Source organism: Papio anubis, chromosome 5 (assembly GCF_008728515.1).
Source record: "Papio anubis isolate 15944 chromosome 5, Panubis1.0, whole genome shotgun sequence".
Taxonomy (NCBI): domain Eukaryota; kingdom Metazoa; phylum Chordata; class Mammalia; order Primates; family Cercopithecidae; genus Papio; species Papio anubis.
This window is the reverse complement of record NC_044980.1, coordinates 43,463,855-43,477,532: the sequence shown is the minus strand read 5'-3', so window position 1 is coordinate 43,477,532 and position 13,678 is coordinate 43,463,855. Positions and strand designations below refer to the sequence as shown.

Below are 13,678 nucleotides of genomic sequence, written 5' to 3'. Positions count from 1 at the left end.
TATGCCATTGGAACTTAACTCTTTTTTATATCAATTAGCCTATGGTAAAGTGGGTTTCATTCAAGCTTGTCCAACCCACAGCTCATGGGTCACATGTGACCCAGGACTGCTTTGAGTGCAGCCCAACACAAATTTGCTAACTTTCTTGAAACATTATGAAATGTTTTCGTGATTTTATTTTTTAGCTCATCAACTATCATTAGTGTTAGTTTTTATGGTTGGCCCAAGATCATTCTTCCTCCAGTGTGACTCAGGGAAGACAGAAGATTGGACACCCTTGATTTCCAACAACTTGCTTAAAGTTGATGTCTCCAAAACCTACTGATGACCTTAAATGAGGGCTTACTATAATAAAACTTAAGTGGTTATCTTAGAAAATGGGGAAAACCATTGAACACAGGTCACACTCTGGGGCATACTCCTCTGGGAGTGGTCAGCTACTCAAATTAAAATATGGCAACAGAAAGGCTAACTCGAGCTTCTTTCAAACCAGTGCCCAGGTGTGCAATATCTAGAGAGTGAGACTCCAAAGGCAAATAACCTTGGCAGAAATAGGAGGATTTTCAGGATTTCAATTAGGTTAGGTTTAGAACTAGAATGGAACTGCAATACCTTTCATAAAGCGAAAGGGTGAATCCAGCAATATGCACTAGGCATCAGTATGTCTAAAGACAAGTGACATATAATATCCCAAACATACCAGACTTTAGCAAAAGTATTCTTCAACTCACCTTCTAGGAGGTAAGATGGCATAATGGTGAGGAGTATGATTTTGCAAGCTTCCTGCCTCACCAATTGCTAGCTATGTGATATTGGACAAGTTAGATCAGTTGTCTGCAATCCAGCTTCCTGTGAAATGGACAACAGGGATATGATTGAATGAAATGAAAACATTCGGCATTGCTGTAAACATCTACTAAAAATGTGTTATTATTATTTTATTATTGCTCCTCTCTTCTCAGGTTAGGTTTTGACACAGAATTCTTTCAGTGCCATTTCACCAGTTGGAAACCTCTCTGGCTGGTGGCACCTCTGCCCGGGCTTCACTTGTGTCTGCTGGGCTTCCTCTGCCCACTTGGCCCAGCAGGCTGTGCTCTGTTCACTCCCCAGCCCGAATCCCACAATCACCATGGCACCTATGCTCAGCTCACGGCAGGACCAGGCGTGCTGTAAGTGGCTTCTGTGGCTGGGTGTCAGCACTCAGACAAGGGGGTATGGTAGTGCCCTGAAAACTTGGAGATGCCAGCAACCACAGAGCCCCAAGGGGTGTTACAGCTTCTGCTTGGGGAGTCCCAAAGTCTGAGAACCCAGGAAGTGTTACAGCTCTCATTCATTTCCACTGCCTTCAGCTTCAGGGAACAAGAGTGTGTCACAGCTCTTTCTGTCCTGCCACCTGCAGCTGAGCAAATGGGGGCATGGGGCACCCAGCAGCTTTTTCTCCCCTGTTGCTTGGTGAGTGGGAGGGAGGGTTACAGTGTTATAACTCTTCTTGCACCTTCCATTTGGTGGGTTCTGGGTTCTTGTCCCGTGACCAAGAAGAATGAGATTACATGGACACCAGAGAGAGAGCAAGGCAGGGGAGAATTTTATTGAGTGACAGAGAAGCTTCTGAAAATGACAGGAAACCTGAAGTGGGTAGCCCTCTGTGTGAGAGGGGGCCTGAAAGCAGGTAGCCATCTATGTAGCTGAGTTCAGGTTTTTATAGGTTTGGAATGAGGAGGCGCAGGCTGTAGGTAGCCTTTGGAAAAGGTAACATTCCATTGGTTAAAGAGCATTATTCAGAGAGAACCAATCAGGAAACAGTGGGCAAACAAGAATAGAAGTTCACACACTGGACTCTATCCAAAACCAGCAGTTCGGTTTTCAGTCTTCAGGCTGTCTTTGGCTTGAAGGCCAGGTTTCACAAGGGACCCATGCCTGTCTGCCTAGGAATTTGTCTGTCTTCTAATGCTATCAGTTTGTCTCAGGAATGCCATGATTCTGGATCTTTAGGTAGAGAGTCTTAAAAGAGCTTCAGCAAAACATGACTGGGAAGCTAGCCACTCACCACTAATATGCAAACACATAGTTTCCGGCCTAATGGAACTGAGGAAATAGCACTGATATAATAAATATGGGATATTTGTCACCAAAAGATAAAATTATAATATTTTAACATATTTTCTATGCAACAGTCATATATTTTATATATATTAGCAAATATATTCAATATGTTAATTCATATGTATTAACAAATATATTCATGTGTATTAACAAATTTAATATGTGATCAATCTATTTAATCCTTTTTCTAAACTTTAGATTATAGTTTAGCAGAAGATATAATTAGCTGATATCAATAATATTTGTCACTCATTAATTTTTTCCTCCAGGATACAAGTTTTGGTGTCAGCAAATTGAAATACCTCTCAAATCTGTAATACAAGCATGATCTAGTCTTAAACAAGAACCACTCCTGTTATGACAACTATTACTCTTACTCCTTTTAAAGTTTACTCAGATTCTGAATTATGGATAATTACAAAGAAGCTTGGTGAAGTTACATAGAGGAAGAAGGTTTCATTTTTCAACTTCCCAGTGAAAAATAAGTAACACAGCATCACAGAAGGGAAAAGATTCTGTCCCAGAAGACAGTGCCAGGACTTTAGCTTACTTCTTTTGCTTCTGTGTTTGGTTGTCTTTGGCCATTTCTCAAGATGTGTAAGCATCTGATGTATTAATAAAAGGATTTTATTTGCAACCCATATTAGTTCCGATTTATTACACATATCCCCAATTATGATTTTCAGTGACCAAAATAAGAAATTTTGGGGACTGTAGAAAAAAATTTTTTTTCTGGTCTCCAGATTTAGACTAAAGGAGAGTGACCAATACAAGTCATGGGACCCTGAGAATGGGAAGGAGAGACACTGAATTAAATATCACTAGCAGAGATTCAAGAATATGAGAATCCCTAGTCCCAACCCTACCATTCCATAATCTTAATCACATGAATGGAAATAAACAACGTAAGAATACATTTTACTGGCTGGGCGCGGTGGCTTATGCCTGTAATTCCAGCACTTTGGAGGCCGAGGCGGGCAGATCAGGAGGTCAAGAGATCAAGACCATCCTAGCCAAGATGGTGAAACCCTGTCTCTACTAAAAACACAAAAATTAGTCAGGCTTGGTGGCAGGTGCCTGTAGTCCCAGCTACTCGGGAGGCTTAGGCAGGAGAATGGTGTGAACTCGGGAGGAGGTGGAGCTTGCAGTGAGCTGAGATCATGCCACTGCACTACGGCCTGGGCGACAGAGTGAGACTCCGTCTCAAAAAAAAAAAATAAATAAAAATAAAAAAAATACATTTTACCTTAATAACAGGGAGTCATTTGAAATATGGGACTTTTTTCTAGGCATTGTAGGGCAGGCATGAGAGCAAGTACTTACATTTAGAAATGAGAGCCTTGAAAACTGATATACTTAACTTCACAAAGTTCCACTTGCTTTCTAATCTTATTCTCCCTTTTCCTACTCCTCTGCTGATAAGATATAAAAGAAAGCTAATAGACCCATTTCCAGGTGAGTGGCCTGCTTGGATAGTATTTTGGAAATTTTAGATATCTTTCATCTAAGAGCAGGAAAGCTTAAGGATGTAAGTCTGTGGTGGAGAGCTACAAAATCAAATATAACTTGGCTATTTTCCCACTATGAAGAGTCACTATGAATAAAGTAAACTCGGATATTAGCTCAAGTTTGAAGGCTCTTTTTATTGTTTTGTTAATGACCTTGCACTTCTGTTGGCAGCAATGGAGGCCTGCAGAGGCTTTAGAAGAGGTTTCTGGGGGCAGTCATGAAACAGAATCACATAGCTTAGGTGAGTATTCAAATAGTTCATAGATGTGACATAATTCTCAGCAAATTTTTCAGAAATTGGTTTTGGATTGAGGAATAGCTGAATTTGAATTTATCCATGGCTCTTTCTTCTCCAAATTTTATCATCAGACTTTCTGTCAACTTTATTTTTATGGTAGATTGAATAACTGACCCCAATATTTCCTCCTTCCCTTATCTGTACACTTTGACATATAATTTTGCAATTCCTACCCCTAGAAGTGCTGTCTTTTCATACTGCATGGCTTGGCTTTGAGCTCAGTCATATGACTTGTGTTAACCAATGGAATGTGGCTGAAATAACAATTTTTAAATTTATGTTAAACTTCTGCTGTCACCATGACAAGAACATACTTAAGGTAGGCCACCAATATGCAAAGAATGAGTAGCACATGGAGAAAACCTAAACACACTCAATGGCTTTAGACCAACTCTCACTAAATCAAGACTAATCAGCTTAACTCCAGCTGACTTACAGATATGAGAGGAAGAAAGGGTTGCTATTTTATGTCATAGAGTTTTGGAGTGGCTTGCATGTGTCATTAACTGATTTACCTTTTTTGACAGTTTCCATTTTCTAAACTTTTAGGTCCTCTTTATGTCTCCTTTAATTTCTCTCCACTTCTCTCGTGTTTAAGATTCAACATCATAATCTTTTAAAATAATTTAAGTCAAGTCAATAATCTATTAAGATTTTGTTTTTGTTAGTTTGTTTAAGAGATATATTAACATTATAAAAATGTACTATCGGTATTGCACAGACAAAGTAGGTAATGTTTACAATCATATTATAATTATTATCAGTATAAATATTGCCTAGATGTTTGAAACATGCTTTTTCAGTTAAACATGCATGTTTTTCCCTAAGAAACTGTCATCAATAGATACTACATGTATATGTGAGATGTTACTAAGAGATTCATTAGTTTTTAACATGAATTAAATCAATCTTCAAATTATAAAATTCGAGTAACAATTTGATGTATGTAATTTGAGTAACAATTTCAGGTATGTAACAATTTGATGATTATAAGAAAGGCAATTAAATATCAGATAAGGAATTTACCCAAATACTTGATTTTTAAGAAAAATTAAGAAACTTAAAGCAAGTAAGAAACCAGTGCAATTCCTAAGAAAAACACAGCAGGTAATCACAATTTAGTTTATATTTGGTATAAGCCATATGTGATTTACTTTCACCATCTCATACATTTTCAAAAACTTATAATCTTTACACTATTCTAAACTTCATCCATTGAAACTTTTATTATAGACATATTAATACTAGATAACCTTGTATCCTATTTTTAAATGTGCTGAATTTTGCATATTCATCTTTTTATGTGCTTCATTATATGTTTAAATTGTAGACATATATCTTATAGGATATCTTGTGAATAATTAGAAACAATGCAGAAATCTCACTTCCTTTATTCTAATTCTCATATCCTCTTTTCTGAATGACTAACTTAATTTCCCAGATATTCTTTGAACCTGCAGTCTCATAATGCTTTAATATGTGTTCAATGTTCCCAACAGAGTTGTATTTCTAGAATAATAATATAAACAAGTCATTTTCAGGTGTCAATTTTAAAAGAATCTTTCCATTACCTATGCAATGAAGTTAAAAATATTTGACTGTGTTAACAAAAAAAGATATTATATATTCTATCTAATGTTCCAGCCTCATGTTCTACCTCTTTCTTTTCGATAAAGCATTCTAATGGCAGTTGAAAATATTTCTAAGTGAAACAATATAGATTTGAGAACAGTAGGTGAATATCTTCTTAAATCATATCATTAATGTTAATTAAATGATCTATATCAGAGTAGAGGGAAATTTCTAGTAATATGTCTCAAGACTTCACTGATAACTCTTTCTATTTGAAACAGTTACTTGAAAGATATCATTGCAAACTGCAGATGCTGGAAAACAGAAAAATCTTAGTGACCACAATGAATGATTAAAAGATAAATATTAACTGGAAGGATTTTGAATAATGAATATAAAACACTACTGATAGGTACACAAACAAACAAACACGTACAAAATATAGAGTGTGCCAGAGCTAGTAGTACACAGGTGAATAAAGTTTACTTGTTTAGTTAAGAGCTAATGATCAGCCTGCATTTCTACTAGGTTCTGAGGTAAAAGGCAGAATACATCATCACCCAGTGCTCAAGGAGCTTTTAGTCTTGAAAGCAAACAATTAGAAAAAAAATGATATAATTTCTTAATCAAATTTATTCCTTGCTTACATTAAGAAAAACATGATAAGAACTTGAGTAATGTATTTGTACGCCTCACTTAAAGAATAAAACAGATAAAGTCAATCCAGACAAGTACAATCAGGATTTTGAGGAGAATTTGAATAATATGAAATGAAGAATTGTTGTCTTGTTTACAGAAGTGAAAACTGGATGAGATGCCAAAAAATAATAATGATGGTAATGATAATATAAGGAAATAAAAATAATTAACCCTAATTGAATATTACCTATGTACCAGGCATTCCATTATGTTAAAATTATATAATTCTATATTTGGTGATTGGTTGCTTTTTTAAAAATTTTCATTTTGTGAATGAAGAAATGAGGTTTGTCTTGTATAGTAATTTGTCCAAGGTCACTGAATTATGAGTTGACTCTTCAAACCTAGGTCTGTATCACTCCAGAACTTGAGTTATTAAACTTGATACTGCTTGATATTGTCATTAGTGGGTGTTACTGAATATCTGAGAAACTAATATGCATAAAAAAATTAGAATTTTTCTATAATAGAGTATCACATATATTATGAAACTCAATTGTTATAGAATATGGAATAAAGAGTATAGAATACCAAATTACATATGATACATATGATACTCACTGTAGAAAATCATGTAGAATAATTTGGTACAGAAAATCTAAGTTTATGATTAGTATCTGTTACTTCCTAGGTACATAACTTTGAACCAACTACTATCTCTCTGAATCTCAATTTCTTTATCTAAAAATAGATATAATAATAACTAAATTATACTATAAGGCTAATGTGCAGATCAATACTATAAAAGGAACATAGATGACAGGATTTTGAAAAAATTTCAAAGGTACTTTTAAAATGCTTATTTGTATTACTATTGTAACCACTAAAACCAAGCAAGAATTAATGGTTAAAAGCCATAAGTAATAATTTATGTATAAACCTTTAAAGATTAGAAGTCTTCTATGCAAATATGAGTTCCTGAACTTACATCAAGGAATGTATTCAAATATCACAAAGATAACTATTTGATTGGGCTATCAGAGAAGAAATGTAGGCATCAGATGAGTGTTCACAAGTTTTGAAAACACATTTTCTTTCATCATACTTTTTTGAAAACAGTTTATATGTATTTATATAACATATGTTTCCTATTATGTAAGTAGACTTTTGTTTGGAGAAAGCCATTTCAGTTATCTTTATCTTCCTTAGAGCAATGAAGTAATATACAAATCATTTCAGGGAAAAAACATCTAAGATAGATTTGTGACTCTCCCTTCCCATTATTGAACGCTTTTACAGAGATAGTCTTAGCATGAAAAATATGTTATTCATACAGCTCAGAATAAAATCATGTTACTTTACTTGCCATTTCAATTATATTTTTAAATGATTGATTTTGAATTTCACTGTAAAGATGACATCAATTTATATTCTCTGATGAATTGTCTTATTTTCTTGAAATGTTTGCTAGTTATGTTATTATAGTAGTACACAGTGTAGCATCTAGTTCAACTTTCAAGGTATATATTTTACTTTGGCTCCAAATAGTAGAAATAGTTCATTTATTATACATTATTTTGAAAATTCTGGTTTGTCTTTCCAATTTCCCATTTTTAAGCCAATTGAGAGAAATATTAGTCCATTAATGATAGATACAGATGGTGTCCATCTGGTATCCATCTTTAACTCTAAGAATGGAGGCATAAGGACACACTGAAACATTAGACTTTCAAAATTAGATGCAATCTAACAGCTCAAGGAAAATGTTATTTGATCCATTATAATTTTTTTCTAATACTCATATTTCAAACAAGATAGAGGATAATCATTTTTTCCTGAAAATAAAGAGTTGTAATTTTAAGTCCACAATTTTTTCCTACTCTAAACCCAATAACACATATCAAAATCATTAATACAAACCAATTTTTCACTTACGGCTTATCTCAAAAATCTATTGGTAATCACCAACATGTGGACATCTTCTGGAGTTTTATTTCTGGTGTATTAACTCTTTGTCTATGGAAAATTCAAGTATTTCAGACTGGAATGTAACTAAATTAAAAAAAAAATCAGTGCTCCATAAAAACCTTATTTTGCATTGGGTCCTAGAGAAAAAAATTATCTTGTTTCTCAGTCAGTGTCACTAGTCATCATAATTATGACTTAAATTTTATTGGATTTATTTTCCCAAACTAGAATATGCCATTATAATGCCCTTCAGGGATACTGTAAAGATATAAGGATGATTTCAAAACCAATTTAGGCACTCCTAGAGGAAATGTTAAACACAAAGATACACCATGCATTTAATAAGAAAAACAATAATAAACATTACAGAAATAAAATTTAAAAACATTAATAAATAATTTAAACAAACACTTTCATGAAGACAATGTATAAAATGCAGAATGACAATAGCAATAAAAGCTTTGGTAAATTTAATGGTGATGTTTTTAAAAAATATCTAAAAGAAATAATATATTCTATTCTGTTGACAGTGAAAACTTTTTAAATTGTTAGATTTTTATATAGACTTTCTCATGCATATATACTGGCTTCTATTAATAATGTTGCTGCTAAATTTAGATTCTGTTTCTGTGTGTGTGTGGGGGGGAGTATGTGTGTGTCCTTCAGTTCTTTATGCTGAAAAATGTTAAAAGTTATTTTTTCAGCCAATATTACCATATCTCAAAAATATATAATGTTTTCTAGTTTTATGTCATGTACTTGTCACTGTGTATGATGATTACATAATTTTTTTTTTAAATGTTGTACTTTTAATTTTTGTGGGTACATAGTAGGTATGCATATTTATGGGGTACATGAGATATTTTGGTACAGGGATGCAATGTGTAATAATCACATCATGGAAAATTGGGTATCCAACCCTCAAGCATGTATCCTTTGTGTTACAAACAGTACAATTGTACTTTTAGTTATGTTGAAATGTACAATTAAATTATTATTGACTATAGTACCCCTGCTGTGCTGTCAAATACTAGGCTTTATTCATTTTTTCTAACATAGTTTATTTCTCAATATTCTCTCCCCCTTTTGAAAACCTAAGAGGTATTTATAAGAAATTAAAGCATTTTTAAAAATGAAGTTATAAAGGCTTATTCTCGAGAGCTTTTAAAATTAGGTTAATTACATCAAATTTCTTTACCCTCCACAGATTTCACTTCCCTTACAACCTCTCTCTCTCTCTCTCCCTCTCTCTCTCTCTCCCTTTTGTTTTTGTAGAGACAGGGCCTCACTGTGTCAGCCAGGCTGGTGTCAAACACCTGACCTCAAGCAATCCTCTTACCTTGGCCTTCCAATACAGGCATGAGCCACCACACCCAACCTTATACTTTGTCTACCGGAAGTTGCTTCCATTTTTCCTAATGTGTTATTTTTTAACAAATTATTTTTTGTTGATAATAAAACAGAATCTACCAGATGACACAAGTATCAATGTATAAATACATATACAGAACCATAGATTTTGGAATACTACATAACGAAAGAGACCATAGAAACCACCTAGATTTTTTCCAGTAAATATCTGAATGGCATCTAAAATTTTTATTGCATACATCAGAAATACAGGAGAGAAGGAGAGACACAAATAAATGAGCTGAGTCCCAGATCCTTGCTAATGAATGGGAAGAAATAAAGTCAAAACCCTGGATATTGCTCCCTCCTGGGTCTGGACTGTCGTTGGGAGATGTTGATTAGGTCCAACACCTACCTACCCTTTATAGATAAAGAAATTAAGTTCCAAAGAAGTCATGTGACTTTCACAAAGCCATACAGAAGGTGAGCAGCACATTCTTTCACTCATGTACTACATATAGCTGCGAAAAGAACAGAAAAATTAAAATATTCTGATGAAACACTTAAAAAAATCCACACAAAAGCTTTTCTATTAGTTTGTTGTTCCTTACATCTGTTGTATTTAGGATAGTGTATGCCATATACCAAGTAGTTAGCAAATATTTGCTGAAAAGATAAAGAAAATAAATACAAACATACAGAAACATTGCTTCCTTTAGGTAACACTTACCTCTGAATCCTTAGAGCAACACTGTATGTTTATTCTTAATTATAATAAACGTGAATCACCAGAAAAACATCCAGTTTCAGTCAGTATCTCTTTCTCTTTTTTTCATGAAGAAGACGTCACAGTATATTGAAAACAATTTTTTTGAAAATGATTAAAAACTCTTAAACTTACTTAAATGTGAGAATTATCTCAAAAGTCTATTATGCTGTAAATCTTCTATAATAAAGGTAGAACAATGAAATATGATAAACATGTTAAGTAATATAAATTATAATTTATAATTATTATAACTCTTTCAAGTTTTAGATACAAATATTAAAAACTGCTGTCAACACTTGGCATTCTACATAAAACACTATCATTAGGAAAACTATTTTGCTATTATGCTTTGTATGTTTTTGTTTGTTCTTCTGTTTTCTAGTTTAACACTTTATTCAATGGTAGGAATTTCTACCTACTCATAAATACTTAAGATATGAAATGATTTATTACTTTAAAAAATAATAAAAAGAAATAGCTCATTAGTGAGATGCTTAACTTCCAAAAATTTTAATTTAATGGAAATTGTGCTGAAGGGATGAAAATGTGATTTCATTTTGACATATAGTTTTATGAAAAAAATCAAGGCACAAAAGTAGAATATGAAAAAAATATTATGGAAGATGAAGAAGAAGAGGAGGAAAGAAAGAAAGCAGAAAAGTAGGGCAAACAGGAAGAGAGAAAATTATGAAGAAAAACTTTCTGACCTCATAATTTTATAAATCAATATTGTAATTAGATGAACATCTGAAAGAGCATCATTTATTAAAAATTAAAATCATGAAAGAAAAAAAGATTTTTTTTTTTTTTAAATATGACCATAAGAACAAAATAAGCTACTCCCCCAAAAAAGTGCAGATGATTCCTGAAGCTTTTGAAAATGTAAATCCAGGAGGAAAGACCTAAGCAACTAGGTGACCTAATTCCATGTCCTGAATCTGACTTTTCCTGGCTCTATGATATTGGCAAGTGAGAGGACTTCTCTTCACTTGACATTTTTTTTTTTTTTATCTCTACAAAGGGAAAATTATAATAGCCAACTGATAAGAAAACTGTAGGTTTAAATAAAGTGGTTATAATATTTTAAAGTTTAAGAGGTGAAACAAACAGCTTAAAACAATCTGAAACATAATAAGCAGTAAATGTTGTTGATATTATTATTAATCTTTAACCTCAAATTGAAATTTTGAGATGAAGATTGAAGATTGAGACGAAGTCAGAAGATTGTCACAAAGCTAACAAAAGCAGTGATTCTGGATTCTTTGCTCGTAACCATTACGTAATTCAGCCTCCCTGAAACTAGCGATAACAGGAAAATTGTTACCAGGGTCCTTTCTTCCAGGGTTTCCATGATGGTGGCGGGTCACTTCCAAGATGGCGGCAAGCCTCTTGTTCTCTGACTGGGGGTTCTTGGCCTCACAGATTCCAAGGAATGGAATCTTGGGCCATGCGGTGAGTGTTATGGGTCTATTAGAAGCCCTGGGTCAAGGAAGAGAACCGTGGAATCCAGTGACTAGTGTTCAGCTCAGTTAGGACGAACCCAGGCACTTAGCCATGCAGGAACAATGGCAAGTCTTTAGCCGGATAGGGAGAGGCAATGGGTGCCTCCCTGGATCAGGAGCACAGCAGACACCTTACTAGATCCAGAGGGATGGAAGTCAGTGGCAGGTCTACAAGGGCGGCAAACAGCAGCAGTGGACTGTGAGCGAAAGCTCAGCTTGAGAGGTGACAAACACGGACCAGAAGAGTGTGCAGTTGCAAGATTTAATAGAGTGAAAATAGAGCTCCCATACAAAGGGAGGGGACCCAAAGTGGGTAGCCTTTGCAGCTGCAATGTCTGGGTTTATATTCTGATCATTGTCCCTCCCCTTGTGCTCTCAGGTGATAGATGATTGGCTATTTCTTTACCTCCCGTTTTTTGCCTAATTAGCTTTTTAGTGAGCTCTCTTTACTACCTGATTGGTAGAGTGTGAGCTAAGTTGCAAGCCCCATGTTTAAAGGTGGATGTGGTCACCTTCTCAGCTAGGCTTAGGGATTCTTAGTGGGCCTAGGAAATCCAGCTGGCCCTGTCTCTCCAAATCAACCTGAGCTTTATGTAGGTAAAACACACAAACCACCTGAATAGGTATTTGACAGGTGTGACTGGGGATACAACAGGGCAGTTCCTCCATATTTGATACAATTTATCCTAATTATTTATAGAATGCCAATGACATACCACCAACTGTACAGTGGTGTTAAGAGTGGAACTGATGGCCTCTACGTATGGTGAACCTCCTTTTTCACAGGAAACTTGATGTGTTGCCTGTGTCAGAGACATTTGAACCAGAGTGACTCCATCTTGAGTGAGAGCTAGGAAAAGTGAGGCTGGGACTTGCTGGGCTACATTCCCAGAAAGTGGACCACCATCTGACAGAAATCGCATAGAAAAGGAGATAGTGCCACATGTCCTGAAAGATTCCTGGCAACTCTAAAATGTTCTGAAAAGCCATTCAACCCAGGTTACATATGGCCTCTTATTTTTTGTGATGAAAATTAAGTTAACATCATATACAGCATTACAAAGACTCTCCAAATATCTCTAAAGAACCAGTTAGTTTAGAAACCATAAACACACTAATTATAAGCAAATATACAATTTTATCTATTCCCTGAAGCAGGTATAATCTATGATTGGTAATAGTTAGCTAATAGGCTCTACACTATGAATGTGAAAATAAAATAAAATAAAAAAAAATCTGGAGGGTTTTATGAAGACTCCTCAGACTTCATTAATCCAGATGTTGCTTTCCTAAAGTTACTAATATTTTATTGAAGAACAAATTTTTCTGATGGTGCAACTACCCAACAGACATTCCTCTTTCATCAGAAAGTCACTTAAAGATATTTGGGGTGTTTCTACCTGCTCACCCTTCCCTAGGTGAAAACCAGCGATTTCTTCTTCTCACAGATGAAAACTACCAATAGATAAGACCTATCAGTCTGAAGTGACTAGATTTATACCATCTGTTAGCTCACTCCTTTCCCTCCTTACTGTGTGCTTACAGAAAGTAAAAAAAAAAAATGTGGGTATATGTGTTTTCTTTTTTCTTCTGTCCTCCTCCCCACCACCTCCCACACACACCCCCATGCCCAGTAAATATGTGTGTGTTTTCAAATGCAAAATACAATGAAATTTCAAATTAAATGCCCTTTAGAGACAAATTTACCCGTTTGAGTTCTGCCCACCGCCTGGGGCTACTAAAAACCAAAACAGGATGTTTTTCTCAAAGGAGTGACTGGCTTACCTTATTTTCTCATCGTAAAGATCAACCACCCACCTGGGTGTCACTATTTTTCTCCAGAGGAAGAACAATTAAGATTCAATTTAGGTCACTTAAATCTCCAAGTTTAAAAGTCCTTTAAAAAACCTGATGGTTCTCAGGAATCTCTGACAACCATTACATGCAATTTCTGATGTTTGCCATTCC

The 13,678-nt window shown here is 34.7% G+C and overlaps 2 long non-coding RNA genes across 3 annotated transcripts in view; both read right to left on the bottom strand.

Annotated features, from left to right (window-relative positions):
- Window positions 1-3,102, bottom strand: part of LOC103885080 — a 56,795-nt gene extending 53,693 nt beyond the window's left edge. For both annotated transcript variants that reach the window (XR_002522535.2, XR_002522536.2), the window contains exon 1: window positions 732-3,102. This is a non-coding gene — a long non-coding RNA (uncharacterized LOC103885080). The remainder of the gene's footprint in view (window positions 1-731) is intronic.
- Window positions 3,103-4,459: 1,357 nt separating this feature from the next.
- On the bottom strand, window positions 4,460-12,087 carry LOC103885078. The gene is made up of 3 exons (XR_002522370.2): window positions 11,533-12,087; window positions 10,170-10,264; window positions 4,460-4,523 (listed from the first exon to the last, which is right to left on the bottom strand). It is a non-coding gene; the product is annotated as an uncharacterized LOC103885078 (long non-coding RNA).
- Between the last annotated feature and the right edge of the window lie 1,591 nt (window positions 12,088-13,678).